Source organism: Equus przewalskii, chromosome 13, assembly GCF_037783145.1.
Source record: "Equus przewalskii isolate Varuska chromosome 13, EquPr2, whole genome shotgun sequence".
Lineage (NCBI taxonomy): Eukaryota > Metazoa > Chordata > Mammalia > Perissodactyla > Equidae > Equus > Equus przewalskii.
The window spans coordinates 33,275,623-33,295,299 of NC_091843.1; the positions used below are offsets into that span (position 1 = coordinate 33,275,623).

Sequence of the window (19,677 nt, forward strand, 5' to 3'; positions counted from 1 at the left end):
CATTTTCCATTATTTCTAATCTCCAGATAAATCCCTGATGAAAAGTTCTGTCTTACACTTCTATGGGGGTCCACCTGGCATCTAACACAGCATTGGGCATATATTCAGTGTGCAAGAAATCACTCCTAATTGAGGGACAAGGAGCTTAAGACAAAGGATGCACATTCTTTTGTCTCAGTTTTTCTCAGTGGGTCAGACGTGGGTCATTATGACCTTGATGAGCAAATTATCCTTAATTAAGTTGATATAATTTCAAGGGAAAAGGTGAAACAGCTCCTCCTAGAGCACATAGATGGTAGGTTACACCTAGATATCCAGTGAATGGGTAGGCCATTTATTTTAACTTGTTTCCTGTCCTGGTGAATTCAGCATGAGCAAACTGTTTCTGGGGTTAATAATTCTGATTGTTGTGGGTGCTCCCCCTCCCTCTAGGACTTTGATTTGTGTGTTATATAAACACTGTTGCCATAGTTATATTTCAGGAAGCTTTGTTGTTTGACCTCAAGAAAAATTCAACCTCAAATCAGGATAACACTGACTCTCCACACCACAATAGATGATCAGAGGGTAGGACTTGCCAAATTCCTTCAAGCTTCTAGAAGGAACTAATGTATTTTGGGTAACAAGCAAGCAACAAGAAGAGGAAACGCTGCAACATTATGCAATTTCCTTGAATTTCATATTCAGAAATCCTGAAAACCCCTATAAGCAACTTCCCTAGCTTTCAACTCAAGATCAGAGTCACAGCTGATGTGAAGAAAAATTGGACACAAAAGAGGAAAAAAGAAATCTAAGTAATGTAGAAGTCAGAAAATTATTTCAGGCAAATTTTAAAGGCAGCAGAAAGGCCACAAGCTCACTCGATATCAAATGCACGCCAGTTAAGGGGACAGCGTGTGAGCTGACACGTATGTAGGATGTGGCCAGCTCACAGTACGGGGAGTCTTCTGGCTTTAACATTTCCTGGCTTCATGCTGAGGTCACATTAGAAAGTGGGTGTGAACCCACTGGCTCGTCAGCGTGGCATTTCCATGGGGAGAGGAGGGACCACCTCACCATCCCCTGGACAAAAAACTGCAATCTCAAACAGAGAATGTCTCTGTGTCCCTCTCTCTCTCCATGTCTTTGGAAATAGCGACACAGCTCCATCAACAGAAGAGGGAACTTTGTTCTTCTGTGCTTTGGAAAACTGCAAATGAGAAATTCTTTGGTACAGTATACATGATCCCAAAGTAGGAGCTTGTGAGGTTCTGCTGCCTGAGCAGAAAGGACAGCCAGAGGGTGAGTCACTGCACAAAACCTACTCCTTTCAACTTCCAGTCCCTACGTCCTCGAGGACTTAAGGCAAGTGGTATTTACATTGATCTCATTAATCCCCACCATGCCCCTCTGAGAGGCAGGAGGTGAATTTATCCAACAGAAACACAGGTGACTTTCTTTGCCACAGTCAACTGTGAGGTCAGATTACTGCATATCTAGATAGATGACTCAGTGCTGAGTTTCCTCAGATACACGTCCTAACCCTAAATCTAGGAATAATACTGATGCCAACCCATGCGTATGCAGCAAGGGGTTCTGGGAATATTCACTCTTTGAATTCCTTGCTCTGAGCTGAGGGTGGGTGGGGATCCCCAGCTCTGTGACATGAGAAATCTCTGTATTTTCCTACAATCTCCAAGGAGCAGAATGGGGTTTGCAAAATGGAAGGGTAGATTCCAGAATTCTTTCTGCTTCTGTAGAGGTTAAAAGTTGTTAGGCTGGGCCCTTCTTCACCTCCACATAGTGTGAAAGGGAGGAGGTTTATCAAGATTCCCCATATAATGATTGGGGTAAAGGGTAAGGTTGGGCCCATCATAGCCCTTGGAAAATGAACATTTGTTCTTTGGCTACCCAGCATTCATTCACTCTTCTTTAGGCAACTATACTCTGCTCTCCTTCTAGGGGACACCTCTCCATCACGGGCAGAGTTCATTCCACCTCTGACTCCAGGGGTAGACAGACAATATGACTTAGGTCAGGCCAGCCACACAACATACTCACTCCCTACTCCCAAGATTGTTTTATAAAAATTTTCAAATATACATAAAAAAAGAAAGAACTAACAGCGAACACACATATACCCATCACAGTTGATATTTTGTTATTAACAAGAAACTATCAAGCTCTTTTCCAAAATGGTTCTTTTACACTCCCCACCAATAATGCATGAGAGTTCCGATTGCTCCACATACCCACCAACACGTGGTATCAGTCTTTTCATTTTAGCCATTCTTGGTGGGTATGCAGCAGTATCTCATTACAGTTTTAATTTGCATTTCCCTGATGATTAATAAGGTTGAGTACTTTTTCATGTGCTTTGGACATTCTGAACCTTTTGAGTTGTTCGTTTTATTACTGAGTTTCATGAGTTCTCTACACATTCTAGACAAGTCCTTCACCAGATGTATGTTTTGCAAATATTTTCTCCCATTCTGTGACTTGTCAAGTGACTTTGTCACCAGTGCTATATTTTTGATGATTTTAATAAAGTCAAATTGTTTTTTTTTTTTTGTAGAGCTATTGCTTTCTGCACCCGATTGAGAAACCATTGCTTACCCCAGATGCAAAGATTTTGTCCTGTGCTTTCTTCTGGAAGCTTTATCATTTTAGCTTTTATGTTTAAGTTTATAATTCATCTTGAATTAATTTTCCTAGTTCCCCTAGTTTACGAGTGCTTCTGAGTCACAGCCCAGATTTGAAACTCACTGATTTAAAATACAAATTTAGGAACAAGTAGCACCAACCTGCCTCATTCTCCTTCTCCCCGACACCCTAGAGAGTTGTCACATGGAATCGATCGATATAACCTTTGGGGGTCCTCACAATATTAACAAAACTGATACCTGCTCCCTACCCACTCAGCTCACAGGACAAGGGAGCAAGCAAGCTGAGTTTCATAAAGACCCCATCAAAAGAGGGGCCTGAAAAATATCTGCTTTAAAATTGCAGACTTCCTCATTGCCTAACATTTTTAATATTTCACCATCAATGAACTCCTTTCGGTTCTGAAGGGCTCTCGAGTCAGGATTCCATTCACTTTAAGGGTTTCCTATCACAATGGGAGGGAAGCACCTTATGTCATATCAGCAAGCTGCTAAATTGGGATTTACTGACAACTGGTTAGGAAGGAGGTCCTGTAAATTTAGAGGAACAAGGAGAAGGTCTGGAAAGGAAAGGGAGGCAGAGGTGGGAGGGTGCTGATCAAAGACGAGCTCACCTTACTGAACAATGTGGTTTGAAGCCGACCAGGAAGAAAAGGCTGTTGTTAGAGTTTATATCAAAAGCACAAAACGCCCAACCCAAGCTTCTCTGGCTTCTCTAGAGAGAGCCTAAGCAGGCCATCAAGCTCAGTTATGAGTACAGCCAGCAGCCAAAGGCAATTGAGAGGACTAAGCCCGCTGGGGTCCCCTCCTGAGAGTGGAGGACATGCCTTACTTCTGATCTGAATTTGAGAACACGGCAGATAACCCACAAATCCAAACGTTGCTCTGGGTCCTTTCCTACAGCACTTGATATGGCTGATTAGCCCGTGTCCTTTAAATGTTCACCTCTCCTGAGCCCCACCCAGCCCTGCTCCATAGGCAACTCTGCAGCTTCCTCTGCCCTGCACTAAGGTTTCTTAACTTGGAAATATACATACATACATACATACATATATATATAATATATATGAATATAAATCATCATAAATGCAAAGTAATTGTGAATATAAAATAATTACAAATATACATACACATAGTTGATTCTCGTTATCCAGAGTAGTTATGATCTTTAAAGTCACCATGAACACTACAGTAGTGAACACTGAACCATTACTACCAGGGGAGATACAGGGTTAGGCTCCCACAAGCCTTTTCATCAGCTGATCAATACGTAACCTTGTTTTATGTGTGCTTCTGTTTAAACACATCTTATCTAATATATACTGTTGACTCGCTAACACTGAACTCACGCTATCAGCATTGTAACTGACACCTGAACAAAGTTCATCTCAAGCGGATTTTCTCTGTAAGGCACATCACAGCCTTCTCGTGCTTAGGATCACTGGCCAGCACTTCCACACTATGCTTGGGGGCCATTTTAAACAGTGAAATCACCAACAAAAGCAGAAAAACGCAAAATATGTGGCACCAAATAGTGAAAAGGACTCTTATTTACAGTATGAGAGCTGAAACAAGAAGACAGAGTATCACCTCCTTCGATCTCAGCCAGCAACATGTGCATTAGGCAACTCCAATTATTCTCTGCTCTGTGTATATCTGCAAACAACCGCAAAAGCACCACGAGGATTAATGTTGGGAACAAATAAATTTTAGCAAGTAGGTGAATTTGCAAATAGAGAATCTGGGAATAATATGGATCAAGTGTGTATGTATATGTATGTCATGTACATATACAGTACATGTACTTTATACCACATACAGTCACTCAGTGACTCATGATGCAGATTTAACAGATACGAGCAAATTTCTAAATTTGTTTCCAATTGAGATCACTCTCTAAGGAACTGAGCATCATAATCTCTTAGTCCTTTCTCAGCCTCTTTCTTCCCCCACCCCAAAGATGGTGTGCACCATCCTATGCATGTTTTAATACTTCTACTCCATGTGCGTATGTCCATAAACATATTGTTTTTATGTTTTTAAAATGGACATAAATAGCATTGTACCATATATGTATCCAATCTAGCAACTTGCTTTTTCATTTATTATTATATTCTTGAGACTTTTCTATACTGGTACACGCAGATCAAGTTTGTTCATTTTATCCACTGCAAAGTATTCCATTAAATGAATAAGCCATGGGTTTATTTATTCATTTCTATACAGATGAACAATAAAGGTTATTCCCAGTTTCTTACTATTTGACATGACATTGCAGTGAACAACCTTTTTACTCGTCTCCTTTTGTACATGTGTGAGTTTCTCTGGGGCAAAGTCAGCAAACTACAGCCAGAGGGTCTGCCTTGTGTTTGCTAAGTAAAGATTTTCTGAGAACAGCTATGCTCAATCACTTACATATTGTCCAGAGCCGGTTCTGTGATACAAGAGCAGAGCCAAGTAGTTCCAACAGAGAACGCAGTAGGGTACGTGCATGTTCAACTTTACTAGGTTTTGGGTGGATTTACCAATTTACACTCCCACCAGGAGTATCCTTTGAGATCGACAGCTTACTCTTTAAAAATTTCCAAAGCTCCTTCCTTGGCTCTCTTGACTTATCACACACTCTTTCTACACACAACACTTGGAAATATCATCATTCCCATGGCTTCAATAAATGCCTCTATGCAGATGGCACCCCACCCCGAAACCTGCAACACCAACCTCCCTCTGGCTTTCTTAGGAGCAGATCTCCTTTTCTAAATACTTGCTGTGCATCTCCATCTGGGCATTTCCCTGAACCTCAAACCCAGCATGTTCCTCCTATTGCCACCAAGAAGTGTTTCTTGAGGCAATGGGAGGGGTAGCACCCTAAAACTTGTGAACAAGCAGCTAAATGAGAACTTGTTTTTAGTTGGTTGATACAAGGCTATTTAATAGGAAAAAAAAATACACAAACCTCTTTTCACATAGCAACTCTGCTCCTTTCTAGCTGTGATACCTCTCTGTGCCTCATTGCCCCCATCTATGAAATGGGGATCCTTCCAACCCAACTAAAGAATGAGACATCAGCATTCCAGTAGCTGGCGCAGTGCCTGTCACACAGAAAAAGCTCAGTGAACAATAGCTAATAATCACCACCTTGGTTAACAGCATCACTTTTATCTCAGTAACTTGGACCTCAAATCTTAAGGTCCCGTCCTTTTAACTCCTACATCTAATCAGGCAACAATAACAGTTTTGTTTTCAACATGATGATTATATCCATTCCTTCCTTTTCAGTCCCAGGTCTCCCACCAGGGAGGTCAGCACCTCTTGCCTGGAATGCCTTCACACTGGTTTGACTTCTGCCTAGCCCTTGCCAACACATCCTTCATATGACCACACCTCTAAAAGAACTTCTGCTACAAAACCTTTAGGATCATATCACCCCTTACAGTATAATATTCAAATTTCGATGTGAGGCCTCTAACAAGCCCAGCCCCACATTCCTATCTGACTTCTCACTTTCTCCTCCCAATCTCATGCCCCAGCTACATGCAACAACTGGCGATTTCCTACACCTGCCCCATGCTTTCCTGTCTAAGAATCCTCATTCCCGTATTTCTTGCCAAGAAAGCCCTTCTATCCATCTCTGCCTATGCATATCCTTCAAAGCTCTACCTATATATGCCTCTTCCATGAAGCTGTCTTCAACTCCCTCATTCTACAAACATCTCTCCTATTTCAAAGCACTACGTTTACACCTCCCACTCTTAGCTTCCACTCTGAAATAAGAGCAAGGCAACAGATTTATCCATGTCGACCCCAGAGGGCCTTGTGCATAGTTGATATTCAATAATCATTTGATGAATTTTATGAACCAGGGGCATCTAACGTGCTGTCAACGCAGATCCTAGACTCAGTGTACATTAACTTAAAGAGTACCAATCCAATCACCCAAAGGGGTTACATAATTACAAATAAGTTTAGGATTTAGCCCTTCAAATCTGGGAAGAGCACACTGCCATCTGTCTACCAGCATTTTAAGTATAAATTGCTCACTTACAGTTTTGCTCACACCAAAAAGGTTAAGCAGTCAGCATCCGGGCAAGGCATAGAACCCAAATTTCCTCACTCCCAGAGTGTGTCAGCCATGAGAAAAACAGGATCTCCTAAAGCAAAGCAGCTCATGCAATTTCTTCCATGGCAGCTAACCTCTACATACGCCACATGCTTAAGAAAAAATCACTGCTCTACTTCTTCAGTCATCTTGGAGCATTTCAAGTCAGCTGGGAAATAATGATGTTGAGATAACAGCAACCACCTGGAGGAAAAATAATCAAGGCAGACCTCCACCTTCCACTATGCTTTGATGCCAAAACAAATCTCAGGTAAATATTTATCTTAGAATAGGAATGCATTCCAGCAAATATGAACACATAAAGTAGCTCATAGCCTTAACGTAGAAAGAGCTCTTACAATGAGTGAGAGAAGGGTAAATGCATCAATAGAAAAACAAATGAACAAAAGATACTATTTACAAAAGAAGGACAAGTATTCAATAACCAAGGGGAATATTCCATCAAAAGAAAACACATTCAAATTATAACAATAATATTATATCTTACCTTGGGAAAAAAATTAAAGACTTTTTTTTAAATGATGATATTCAGTATAGATGTGGGTTCAGGGAAATGGACACTCCCATCTAACTTGCAGAAGTATAAAATGGCACAGTCTTCATGGAAAGTAAGCTTCACCAATGGCTATGTGTGTTCATCAGGCAATTCCACTTCTATGAATTTACGTTAAGGGAAGAACCATGGATGGCAGCCCACAGAGGGGTTTCAGTGAATAAGTAAATCTCCCCAATCTTATATGTAAAAGATTATGTATTTATAGATTTCTCTGAGGAGAGTGAGCCCAATTTTCTTAAAATCGTCAAAGAAGTTTCTAAGTGACCGAAGAACTTCTGGTTGTGGAGTAATATTTAGAAAGAAGGTGTGGTAGACACTGCTAGTTGTCTATACAATGTCCACTATTCCCTTCTTCCTTAATAACAGACCCCTGATTACAGAGAGGCAAAATTTCATCCAGTTGAAAACACTACATTCCTCTTAGGTAGAATGTGACCAGTGTGGCCAATGAGACCCAACAAATGTTTGCTGGGGATTTCTGGGAAACCTCTGCTTCTCTGACACTCACGCCACTCCTTTCTCTTCCCCCCTCCCCTTCCTTCCTTCTCCCTGCCTGAACCGCAGACAAGAGGCTAGGAGGTGCAGCAACCACCTTGCAATCATAAGGTGACGAGGAAGACAAAAGCCTACACCCTAAGGATAAAGGAACAGAAGACAGAAAGAATTCGGGTCGTTGGAGGCTTCACAGAGCTGTCCTATTTGTCCCAGACTGCCTATCCTACCTATGTCTTAATGCCTAAATATCCCCCATTTATTTTAAGCCACTCTTTGTTGGATTTTCAGTTGTTAACAGGAAAACTCATGGCTAAACTGATACATGAGAAAAATATAATAAATTAAATGAAAATACTGCTTATAGTACAATACGCAGAAAGTGGTCTGTTTTGTTTATATATTATACACAAACACACACACATAGACATACACACACAAACGAAAACACAAACAAAAAATATTAGTCACTATTCTCTGTGAGATGAGTGATCAAGTGATATTCATTTTTCTCTTTATGCTTTTGCTTATTTTCCACATTTGACCATTTTTAAAACAACAGAAACCAATGATTAGCATCTCTGAGCCTCAGATATCAAGGACACACACAACTGTCTCCATTTCAGGTGATCTCGAGTAGCAGTCAGTCAAGCGACCTGTCCCCACTCCACCCTACCTGCCAACAAGATGCAGCCCTGTGGGCTGGGGGTTGAGGGGGTGCAAGCTTTCTGGGGAGGCACAGCAGTCCGAGGCAGCTCTCAGGTCACCTGGACAAAATCATCATCAGTTCTGGATACAGCCGCGTGCGATGCTGTAGGTAGGTAGGCACCTTGGACAATCGCTTCTGGGTCACATCAAGGCAATGCATAGAGAGCATCAGACCCAGAGATGGCCTCCTTATGGGCCCGCCTCTGGTCACCTGGGCAGAAAGTCCCAGGGCCTCTTTGAACTTTCTGTCTATCTTCTTCCTAAGATTCCATTTGGCAGGCTCAACAAACCAAGCTCACGATGTGGAGCCAGTTTAGCTAACTGTAGCCACGCTGTGCCTCAAAGCTGAGGACACTATGTCCTTTCAAATCCTCATAAGAAGAAAGGCATACAACAGAAAGGTAAGAGGGACAACAGGCACACAGAAGAGCAAGCTAGAATTGGCAGACAGAGGTAAGATCCTTTCCTTCCTTTTCTTGTTCCTTCCTTCCACTCCCCAGCTGACCCCAGGCTGCCAGGCTGTATAACAGGGTAACTCCTGTCCTACCTCCACCCACTCTTCCCTGTTTAGCAAAGTTTAACCAGTAGAGACACCCCTCTCCTGCCCCCGGGCAAAGCCAGCAGCTACGTTTAGGGGGTCACAGCCCTGATTTCGCCCTACTGTTCTGATTCACACAGCTGAACGGAATGATTGTTCTCATTAAAAACGAGCCCACGTTTCACCGCCAGTGCAGGCATTCCCCAGTGCTCCATCACTGAGTTTGCCTGGGCCAGCAGCCAGCCATCTGGACTGCTCCAACAACTTATGTAACTTGCTGGGTTTCCACCTTTGGCTTGGGGGATGGGGGAGTGTGTGTAAGGCAGGAAATGGACTGAGATGAAGCTGTCAATTCATCATGTCTGAACAGCTTGCTAACCATTTGGTCACAGGGATTTTTTAGCTTTCAGAAGCAACATAAAGTGAACTGGTTCAGGCTGGCTTACATGCAGCAATAGCAAAAAAGCAGCTTGAGGTCAAACGGATTGGAGAAGACTTCTGAGGGGTTAACACAATGAAAGCCTCCAAGCGTCCTTTTTTGACATCAGCAGGCTACAGAGTAAAATGCAGGCTGATGCACCACTGCAAGAGAGGATAGGAAAATGGGCGCCTTTCACTTAGTCCATAACTTCTGAGGTTTAAAAAGAAGTGGGAGAAGTGCTGAGTTAGCTCTGAGCCAGGTCGGGGTGTGGTGACACCATGGGTGAGTGAAGTACCTTCCCCCCAACCAGGGACAAAGGCAATTTCAGTTTCATTTTGTCCAGCAGCTCTGGAAGAGTGAAGGGGGAGGTGAGAAGGAGGAAGCAATTAGTCCTTTTAAGTAGAAAGTATACAGAAAGATCACTTGATTGAAGATAATTCTCCCCTGCAGAAGAGAAGCCAAGCTGTGGCTTATAATAGTGATGATCAGGAGCACACTCAGTGCTTCAAAGAACTTTCCAAACCCGAATTTGCCCCCAACCTAATAAACAGATTTTAGATTTAGGAAATCTAACCTCGAGGGTAGCTCACAGCCTCACCACTTCTGGGAGCAGGGAGGCTGGGTAGGTGCATGCATGACTAAAGAAGGACCAGCAGAACATTTAGACTACGTTTTGTGCTTGGGAATTGTTAATGCTTCGTTAATTTGACCCAAGTTGCTTCAGGGAGAGATGTTTCAGGGGATGCAGAACAGCAGTAAGAGAATGGGTTTGGATCTAAGTTTGCTGACTCTGCCACTTACTGGCTTTGTGACCTTGTGCAATATTTCCCAGTACTGATAACAGAGATAACAACAGTACATACTTCTATAGGATACTGTTATAATTAAATGCGCTAATACATGAACACGCTTAGAACAGTGTCTGGCATATAATAAACATTCAAGCGATGTTTGATATTTATTACTACTTGATTGGATGCTCAGTTTCCTGAGAGCTGGAATCAGTACTCTTGGGTTACGATTCCCTAGAAATACTCTAGCACAGTGTCTATCAGAAGTAGGTGCTTAATGAATGCATGTTATCCACCTTACTCGAAGTGAAGTAAAAATAAAAAATAAAAATGTTGTGTCAGAGCTGGAATGAGAAATTCAGGAGCTGATCCATCCAGTGAACCAGGTGCTGGCCCAAGGCCCCACCCAATGGGTGGCTGGGCTAGGCTGGTGCAAGAATGGGCAGCAGGACAATTCGATCTTGACCAGACAGATGGAGTGGGAGAAAGGGGTTGCTATATCACCTGGTGGTAAAAATGAGTGAATGCTCACACACTTATAATGCCCCACGGTCCAAAAGGTGTCCTCCTCCTCATCACCAACAGTATGGCTATTCATTTATAATATTTACTGACCACTTACTATGTCTCAGGCATTGCACCGTAAGTGACAGATATCTCATTTAATCCCTCTAACACCCTGGTGAGATAGGTACCACACTTTATAGTGAGGAAATAGGCTTAGAAAGTTACTTAAATACCCAACTAGCAGGTAGTGAGTCTGGGACCAGAATTCACGGCATCAGACACCAATACCCATGCCTTCTATCACTAACCAGGTAATGCTGCCTCCACATGCAACTTCTCTATCTGCGTTTTTCTCTTTGTGATGACTCCTGGCAAGTATATTTGCCTTTGTAGAAAGGAGAAGTTTGCACTCAAAAAACGGCCAAAAGACAGTACAGTACATTTCACAAAAGAGGATATCCAAATGGTCTCCACAACAGTATACATCAAGGAAATGCAAAAACACACTCAATGCGATACTACCATACTCACAAGAGAATGGCTACAATGAAAAAGATGGACAATTCCAGACGTAGGTGAGGCTGTGGAACAACTGGAACTTTCATACATGATGGTGGGAATGGAAATGGGTACAACCACTTTGCAAGACTATTCAGCAACATCTACTTCAGTAAACATACGCCTATCCTATGCTCCAGCATACTCAAGAGAAATGTGTGCTTATGGCCATCAAAAGATAGGTAGGAGACTATTCCTAGAGGCTTTACTCATAATAGCTCAAATTTAGAAACAACTCAACGTTCATCAACAAAAGAATGAAAAACTTGTGATGTATTCCCAACAATGAAATGCTTTACATCAATAAAAAAGAACAAACTACTGCTAAATGTGGGCACGGATGAATTTCACAGACACAAAGTTGAGGGAAAGAGGCCACACAAAGAGCGTATAAGCCATAAGATGCCATTTACACGAAGCTTAACAACAGGGAAACTAATCAATGGTAACAGATGTCAGAATAGTGGTTACCTGCGGGGGGAGGGAGGATGTACTGACTGGGGGCGCTAGTGAGCCTTCTGGGGTGTTGGAAATGTTCTGTATCTTTATCCGGGTGATTACATACACGTAAATTTGGCTTAAAAGTGACAATAGAGTGTGATCCACCTAGTGGACATTCCTCTCCAGAAGACCTCACTTGGGAGTTTCTAGGGGCTGGTCAGGCAGAAAAGACTCTCTGCCCACCTCCCACACCCTTCCCTCCCCTCCTCTGTGCCTAAAACAGTGACTGTAGAGAGGAAACTTCACATGGGATTAGCTCCTGGGATTGGGCTCACAGTGGGGCAATTTCTCTTAATTCTCACACAAATATCCTCCTAGTGCCCGATATAAACAACGCAGCCCAAATACAAATTTGCAGACTCTGCTCTTGAATTTTCCTTTTTTGATTGTATAGGGGAGAAATTTCTAAATATTTCAAAAGCCTCAGTCTGCCCTTCTATCTTCCTCTGCAGGGCTCGATAAGGCAGCCCATTAGTGGCATTCCTAGTCCTCAAGCAGTACATCTACACTGGTTGAATCTTAAGTGAAATCAGAGTCAAAATGAACCCACCCAGTACCCTCTGGAGCACCCCAGTTCCCTGCAGGAGAGAATCTGCTTTCTGAGCAGACTCACTCTGCTGGAGACACAGATGGAGCCAGAGTGGAGCAAAACCCAGACACCCGCTGGGACCTCAGCATTTAGTAGACTTGAGAAAGAAGGGGAAGAGAAGAGAGAAACAGTATTTAGTCGAAATTGCCAAGGTGACATGTTATTTATTAAGGGTAAGAAAAAAGAGGAAACATTAAGAAGAAAAACTTCTTTCTTATAAATCCCATCTTCTTTAAACTAATAATAATGGTTTTTTTTTTCATAATCACCATGCTATTATGTCTAAAAAAATTAAAGATAATTCCTTAATATCAGCAGATTGGCAGTCCACACTGAAATTTCCACAATTGCCTCAAAAAGGTCTTTTTGTAATTGTTTTATTCAGATAAGGGTTCAGTGTGGGTCCACACACTGCACTTAGTTAGATCTCATAAGTCACTTTTGTTTTCAACAGTCTCCCCTCCCTTCTCCTTTACTACAGTACTGCTTTATTGCAGGACTTTAATCTGCAATGCTTTAGTTCTTTAAAAAAATCCAAAAGAAGTGTGGCAAAGGGTTGACATTTGATACAGCTGACTGGTGAGACAAGCTTGGCCATTTTACCATGCATTATGCCTCTTTGCATTTTCTCCACAATTTCAACCCTTACAAAAAGGCCAAACTCTCTTCGTGACATAAAGCTCCACTAATAAGATGATAACATTTATAGTGTGTTCACTACGTGGCAAGTATTGTGCCAGATAATTCTGATGGATTATCTCATTTAACTATACCAAGAACTCTAGGAGGTCAGTGTTAAAATTATCCCCACTTAACAGACAACAATCAAGGATATAAGATTATTCAAATAGTAAGTGATGAGGTCTAAATTCAACGCCAGGTTGTCTGAAACCAGACCACACTCTTAGTCATCACTCCCTACTGGTATTTCAATTTCGAGTTTGAATAGTTTAGATCAATGTTGGGAGTAGTCATCGGCTAACTGGCCACTAGACGTGTACCTTTCTCCAAAGGGAACCAAGGGTTTCTCAAACATTATCTCATACATCCTCATTGCTAGAGAGAGAGGTGAAGAAGTGGGAAAACAAATTTGGGGAGGCACTGCTGCTGAAGGAAGAGGCATCTCTTGACCGAGATGCACCAGTGAAGACCTTGAGGCCTCGAGCGTGCCATGTAGCTCCTCTGAATGCAGCTAAACCCTTAGAAGACAAAACCTGACCACACCCCAATTAATGCAGAAAGGAACATTTTAAAACTGAATGTGCTCATTTACGGGAAGACCTACAAGTGCCCAGAAATGGAATGGAAAATATTTTCAAGATGTTAGAGTCATTGAAAATAAAGTCAGAGTGGTCAAGAGAAACCGTCACCTTCCCATGGCTCTGTGGGTGATCGATCAACCACCCCGGCCACAGACCTGATGAAGCCTTTCAAGATACTGCTCGTGTTTCTTCGTGCTAGTGAATTTATGCTAGAAGGAAAGCAGTATTGGTAAAACAGAAAAATACAAGATACCAGAGGCTCACTGAACTGTGCTAATGACGTCCACCCTGGTGCATCTCTGACTCACCGACTTCCTCAGTGAATTTTTGTGGTCAAGGGAGGATAGCAGATCTGTCTTTGGGGAGGTTAAGTGTGAAATGTTGTTGCTTCCTTTCCCTACCACCTTCCATTTTCTCTCCTAACAAGCAGATGGTAGGGACCTCTGGAGGGAGTTGCGTCAGACTCGGCCAAATGGCGGGAGTTGAGCACATGAAGGTTGACTCCTAAGCCAGGAAACTGCAAGGATCAGCACGAAGACCTGAGGCAACTGTCCAAAGATCAGCAGCACGCAGGGAAAACCCCAAGACCCCCAGTCAAGTGCATCCAACAAAAATTTGCTAACCTTCTATGTGCTTCTGAAACAAATCAATAAATCAAAACAGGATTCTTCCTCTGCCTTCTTTCTTTGCAAAATCAGCTTAATTGATGACTCTCTGTGTGCCAATAAACAAAGTGTTGAATGTCTGTTTGAAGTTCTATTTACTGGCTTAGCAATGCCACAAAACAAAAGGCACAGATCATGAAGCGAGTAAAACCGTAATCTCAAGGAAGAACTCAGGGCTTAGGTGTTAGTTTTATCTAATTTTCTTTACACTAATAACCCCCTCTGAACCTCATCAATACAACTGCTCATTACGAGGAACATTTGTTGCTTCTGCCTGCCCAGGATCCAGTCGCTTTCAACTGTTAACACTCCTCAGTGTTCTTTTGGGGAACTACCCCTTCCCTCATCTCTGTCTGCGGTAGGGTGGAGCCAACCCCAGGACTAGCATATGACTCAGGTCTGACCCATAAATCACAGCGACCACTTCAGGGATGGACATAGGACCTGGCCCAAGCCGAGGAAAAGTCAGTCCCAGGACTTTTGCTGGAGCTCTCAGGAAAGAGGCATGCTCTCCTGTGCTGAGGTTGCTAAGCGGGGAGAGTATAAACCAGGAGCTGCTGTGACAGAATGAGAAGCACCACCCTGAGAATGATGCCAAACAAGGAAAAGCACAAGTCAACAGGTTCAGAATCTAAATTCTCTGTGGTTCACAACTATTTAAGTTGATATGCTTGTTTTTAAGAGTTGAAATTCCACCTACAGGGAACCAGATGTCTCTAGAGAACCGTCTTTCCAATCTAGTTTGGTAAGGTCCCAATTTATATTTTTGGTGCGTAAAAAATATCTTTTCCTGGCAGGATATCTCATAAACCCTGTATTTTTCAATACACAGTCTTACCGGGAATGCTTTTGTTCCCTGGCTGAATTTATGTTGAATGGACATGTTTATTACGTATGGGTGTTAAAGACTTCACGGAGACTATAGAATACGGGGATAATGACTAGGTCAGATGTCTTGGCATTACAGAGACCTTATCTGTGGGCTACTTTCAGGGTCAGCAAAAGGAGGGACCAAGAGGATCTATCCTTTCGTCAGTCAAAAGCCCCTGCCCTTCAGAAGCAGTAGTAGCTCTGAAGAGACGGCTAGCCCAACATCAGTTTGCTTATTTACTTTATAAACTTACAATTTCCTTAAAGGAGGTGGTTTTTAAATGCTTTCATACTCCTATTTCAGTAGGATTTTCAAAAATGCTTTTAAGGAGTAAAGCAGTATTATGGAATCATAAATAAAAATCTGCAGAATCCCTCATGGGAAAGAACTTCCAATGAAATGAAACAAAATATGGTAATGTCGCATCTTACTTGGGTGTAAGGCTCTAAAGCTAATATTTAAGGTAAAACCCAGAGAGAGTGAATTTCTCTGGAAAAGCCCTTAAGCTGCACATACAGCATAACGTACTTTGCTTTGTTCAAACTGCACTGTACTGCCTGTCAGTAAGTTTCACAGAGGGGTTTTCCTCTGAATGGTGGATCCTTCAGTTGAGCACCAGTCCAGGCAGTTGCTTGTGTTCAGAGGCCACGTCGTATTTGTGTCCGTTGCAGATGCTTATACTTGAATTCATTTAAGATAAATGCAGGTACCTCAACTAATTTTATTACGCTTTCTTAATATTATCCAGGTGACCCACAACACAAAGACTGGAGTTACCTTTATCCTACATAATCCTTTAGGGAGACTAGGCAGATAGGAAACATCTAAAGAACAAAGCCAAGTCAAACTAAAACTATTTCTTTTTTTTTTTTTTGACGAAGATTAGCCCTGAGCTAACTGCTGCCAATCCTCCTCTTTTTGCTGAGGAACACTGGCCGTGGCTAACATCTGTGCCCATCTTCCTCTACTTTATATGTGAGACACCTACCACAGCATGGCTTGCCAAGCAGTGCCATGTCCACACCTGTGATCTGAACCAGCGAACCCCGGGCTGCTGAAGCAGAACGTGCGCACTTAACCACCGCATGACCAGGCCGGCCTCTGAAACTATTTCTTGAGTACGTAACATTCTGCATAAGAGACGGTGAACATGTTAGGACCACCTAATTTGGTGGTTTTCAAACTATTGGTAGAGAATGCTTTTTATCAAAACTCAATCAATCCATCACTCAACCCAATGAGAAACTTCTGTACATCTAAAAGATGAAAAGACAAGGCAGCTCTGGGAGAAGCCAGGAGAAAGCCTTCTTTTCACTTCAACAACAACAGAAACCCAGAGGTTCCTGAAAGATAATCTGGAAGCCTCTGATCCAGAGGCTAACCTCTAGTCTCGCCCCTTTCATTTCACAGCTGCAGAATCGCAGGCCTAGAGAGGGTAAGCAACTTTTCCAAGGCCATGCAGTTTAGTGGCATCAAAGGTCTAGATATCAAATTCCCTGACTCAGTTTGCCACCATTTCCATTAAAAAACTGCCCCTCCTCCAGCACCATCCAGCACACAACAAGTGATCTTTCAAAACTGTGTGCAAAGAGCTAGTGGAGATTTGGAAAGACCGAAGCTGGATGTATCTGGTCAGGCAGGACTTCTGGGAGCAGTGGGAGTTTGGTGTAGATCTTACAAGAAAAATAAGTCAGGATGGAATTAATAGATGAAGACATTCAGGTGAAATGAAGAGTATAAGAATGGAGCTACGTGTAGGGAAGAAGGCAAAACTGAATGGAAGGTCTTGAAAAGGACAGGGCCAAAGCAGGCAAGAAGAGAGGGAGAAAGGAACAAAAGGGGAAAATATTAGGGATGCTAATTAGCTGAGGAAAATCTGTTTCCAAAAAGATGTACCACTTTACTGAAGATAAGCCCATCCAACACTTTGAGCAGCACTCATGTGGAGCTGGAGTGTAGACGGAAAAAAAAACCCAGGCCTGGGGCCCTGCAGGCAGAGGCTGGAATCCTGGAGGAGGCTCTGCTTCCTCAGCCACATATGAGGAGAGAAATTAGAACTACTAACATATTAAGCTAGGTAATGTTTAGAAAAAATATTTTGCAAATGTTAAATCAGTTTATAAAGTTATTGCCTTTTTAATACAACATTAAGCAATTGTCGTGTATGAATCCATCTATTCCTATGAAAAGCCAATGTAAAAAGGGCTCTTGCCTCCAGTTCTCAAACATTAACAAGGAGTTTGTAGGCATCAGCCAGCCAGGATTTTTTTTTTAAAGATTGGTACCTGAGCTAACATCTGTTGCCAATCTTTTTTTTTTCCTTCTTCTTCTTCTCCTCAAAGCCCCCCAGTACATAACTGTATATTCTAGTTGCAGGTTCTTCTAGTTCTGCTATGTGGGACACTGCCTCAGCATGGCCTGATGAGTGATGCTAGGTCCGTGCCCAGGATCTGAACTGGCAAAACCCTGGCCAGAAACCCTGGGCCTCTGAAGCAGAGCATACAAACTTAACCACTTGGCCACAGGGCCGGCCCCTACTCTGCCAGGATTTAGATTTCAGGAGAACAAGACAACATGGAGAACCAGAGCCCTTCCTGCCTGATGGTTCTTGGTTATATCATTCCTGATATTGTAATTAAGGAAGTCAAGGAAAGTTCCACTGGCTATTTGGGTCAGAGACATTGAATTATCCAAATGTTCAAAATGCAACCACTGAAGTACAGAGATAAGAGATGAATAGAACAGGAGAGCCAGGGAATGACCAAAATCAGACCCACACACTAAACTATTCCAGAAGCAATCAGAGTGAGAATAAAACACTAGATATGAAATTTAATGGAATTGATCAAATAGAAAATAAGACAATAGACAGACTCCAAAAACATGCTGTAAAAACACAGAAGGTAAAAGCTGAAACTGTTAGGGCACTGCCTTGTCTAAAATAACCTCTTCAAAATGCACGTGGAAAGTGAGAGGGAAATGATTCAAAACCAGCAACAGACACAAAAAGCAAAGGAAGATGAAGGTAGCACACTTCACATCCTGTGCCAGGACGCTCCCCCCACTACCCCAAAAACCCGAAGGAGAGTCTTTTTTCATTTGGGTTGCTGACCTAGTTTTGAACATTCATGGAATAAATAAGTATAGTTTCATAAAGCTTGGGAGGAGGGAGAGAAAAGAAAGAAATGTCCTGCGTCTTAGGGTAAGTAACAGACCTAGCTCCTCGGAAGGACTAACGGTTTTCATTAAGGAGTTCAAAGGGGCTTATTTTCTTATTTAAATCTCACTTTTATTCATTCATAACCATTAGGTGTTATTTGTAGCACTGTTATTTTTTAAATAAAAATAATACAGATGCTTGAGGTAAAATCAAATTATACAGAAAATAATTATACAGAAAAATAAAAATAAAATTTTATAAAAAAATTATACAGAAAAATAAAATAAAAAATGAAAAGTTAAAGTCCTCTAGTTGCTCTCCCAAAAGGTTTCAGCTGTTAAAAATGTGAGGACTGGGCCGGCCCCGTAGCGTAGTGGGTGAGTTCACGCACTCTGTTTGGCTGCCTGGGGTTCACGGGTTCGGATCCTGGGCGCAGACCTACGCAGTGCTCGCCAAGCCACGCTGCAGCAGCATCACCCCACATCAAATAGAGGAAGATTGGCACAGATGTTAGCTCAGTGACAATCTTCCTCAAGTAAAAAAGAGGAAGACTGGCAAAAGATGTTAGCTCAGGGCCAATCTTCCTCTTTCTCTCTCTCTCTCTCACACATACACACACACACACACATGAAAAAGTGAGTACCATTCCCAGAAGTTATTTTATATCCTAGGAAGAGCACATGTGCGTACCTCACAAACATCCTTTTATTTATCCCAATGAGATCATACTACTGAAAAATTTGGATGTCACTCCTGTCACAGTGCATTTTCTATCAGTACAGGCAGGCATGCATCATGTTCCACTGTACAGACGCACTGTAATGGAATGACCCAGTCCCATCCTAGCAAGGAGTCTGAGTAATTCCTCTTTGTCTATCCATCTATATTAGTTTTTTCAACAATGCTGCAACGCACATCCTTATCTACATGCCTGGCATTCATTCTAACCTACTCTGAGCTGTAAGGGTCTGTTTTCTCCCGCAGTTAATCTCAGTTAATTACACAACAGGGGTTGGGGAAGTACTACTCTAAAACCACCCCAAATCAATCCTTAGTAACAGTGAAATTTTACTAAATTACAGTATAAAATGAAAATTTATTTGGATAATCTTATTTTTACATTTATATTTTATATTTATATTTACCATTTTTAAAACATCATAGAAAAAATAAAAACAATACAATACAAAGATTTGGGATCAAGCCTTCATTAAAAAAATATATATATAAATAAATAAAAGGAAGGGAAAAAAAGGCTCCAAATGGTAACAGTCTTTTAAAGCACTTCTGTATTGT

At 42.0% G+C, this 19,677-nt stretch overlaps 1 protein-coding gene and 1 long non-coding RNA gene across 6 annotated transcripts in view; one reads left to right on the forward strand and one right to left on the reverse strand.

The window, feature by feature from the left end:
* Positions 1-19,677, reverse strand: part of ARHGAP26 (Rho GTPase activating protein 26) — a 424,946-nt gene that overhangs the window by 213,892 nt on the left and 191,377 nt on the right. The gene's annotated exons all lie outside the window — the stretch shown is intronic.
* LOC139075277 (uncharacterized) lies at positions 6,832-8,182 on the forward strand. Its single transcript, XR_011525507.1, has 2 exons — positions 6,832-7,012; positions 7,883-8,182. It is a non-coding gene; the product is annotated as an uncharacterized lncRNA (long non-coding RNA).